At 45.8% G+C, this 1,393-nt stretch overlaps 1 protein-coding gene across 1 annotated transcript in view; it reads left to right on the top strand.

Annotated features, from left to right (window-relative positions):
* The window catches only part of GNPAT (glyceronephosphate O-acyltransferase), a 22,544-nt gene that overhangs the window by 409 nt on the left and 20,742 nt on the right, over positions 1–1,393 (top strand). The gene's annotated exons all lie outside the window — the stretch shown is intronic.

The following is a 1,393-nucleotide window of genomic DNA, read 5'->3' as shown; positions in this document are numbered from 1 at the left end:
CTATTTGCTCTCGAGGGCGCTATCACCTCAGAGGAAGCAGGAGTACCACATATGTATTAAAACTGAACCTGAATGCTTTTTACACATTTCATTTCACTCTCAGGATGTTAACTCACATTAACTCTGCATGTGCCAGAGCCAAACACAAACTTTTCTCAAATCTGTGAAAGCTTTTAAATAAAATTGTCCATTTCAACCACAAACGAACCTGGTCATTCTCAGACCATTTTACTAACAAGCCTAACTCCAGTCTTTTCAGGCAGAAAAAGTTAAGTTGTAAAAAGCATGAGAAAACAAATATCTATGGCAATTTTTTGGAGTAAAACATGATGGAAAAAGGACAAAAGTTTATGGATTAAAGCAACTGCTTGGTCAGTCTCTTGAACTTCCCAATTCCAAGCAGTCAAACCCCAGATACCAGTAAGTCTCCCTGAATTCAAGACGGCCCATCAGAGCTTATTTTAGAATTGGGCTTCTGATCATTAGGGCCATAAACACAACTCACAGGAAACAAGCAGAGAAGCTATAAAACCTGGAGACCAGCCAGCGAGCAAGGGACCCTCTGCTCAGCGTAGAAGGCAGCCCTGCTTCCAGCCAAGCCTATCCAGGACTCTCTGTTGAAACAACTCAGCTTTTTGGTAGCACAAGGGAATTTAGTACCCACAAACCAAACCAGAGGACTGAGATCTAACGCTGTCATGCTTTCCCCCATCGACCACACAACGCTGGTCCTCCAAGATGCGCATCGCTTGTGAACAGCCAAGTGCTGCTGAGATGGCAGAGGAGAGAAGGAAGGTTAGGCACCTCGCATCCAGGCCTATGCACAAGAATAGAGCAGCACAGGAAACACTTGGGCAGAGAAGTAGCCAAGAAGCTTTGCTTTCCATTTCAGTTGCTTCTTGCCGCATCAGCAGCTGTATCTGCAGACCAACTTATTTTGTTGGAATAGACCTATTTCAAATACAGGATATTTATCCAGACATCTTCTGAAATTGGGGGGAGGAAGTCTTCAAGTCCTGCCTGCTCCTGCCAGCAGCCCTGTCGGAAATCGGCCGGGCTGGATACCATCAAGCTGAGCACACAGATGGGACTTACAGGCTGCTGAATTAGCAAGAGGGATGAAACCAGGTGCAGGAGGGGGGTAATCAGGGCAGGTATCTCACAGCTCATAGCGGCAGACTACAGAAATAGTAAAAAAACCCCTCAAACATGCAAAGGGTTTTGCTTGTTTTTAACTGCCATCAGAAAGGCCCCCCCCAGCCCAGTACCTGCTCCATGTCAAGTCGCTGGAACAGCTTTAAAAAAGAAAAAAAAAACCAACAAAAAACTAAAAACTAAAACATCAGTGCCTTGAAGAACCGAGCCACGTCCACCGGCGTCGCTGCCCTGCCCG

Source organism: Charadrius vociferus, unplaced genomic scaffold, assembly GCF_000708025.1.
Source record: "Charadrius vociferus isolate BGI_N301 unplaced genomic scaffold, ASM70802v2 scaffold68, whole genome shotgun sequence".
Taxonomy (NCBI): domain Eukaryota; kingdom Metazoa; phylum Chordata; class Aves; order Charadriiformes; family Charadriidae; genus Charadrius; species Charadrius vociferus.
This window is presented reverse-complemented; position numbering and strand designations above follow the sequence as displayed.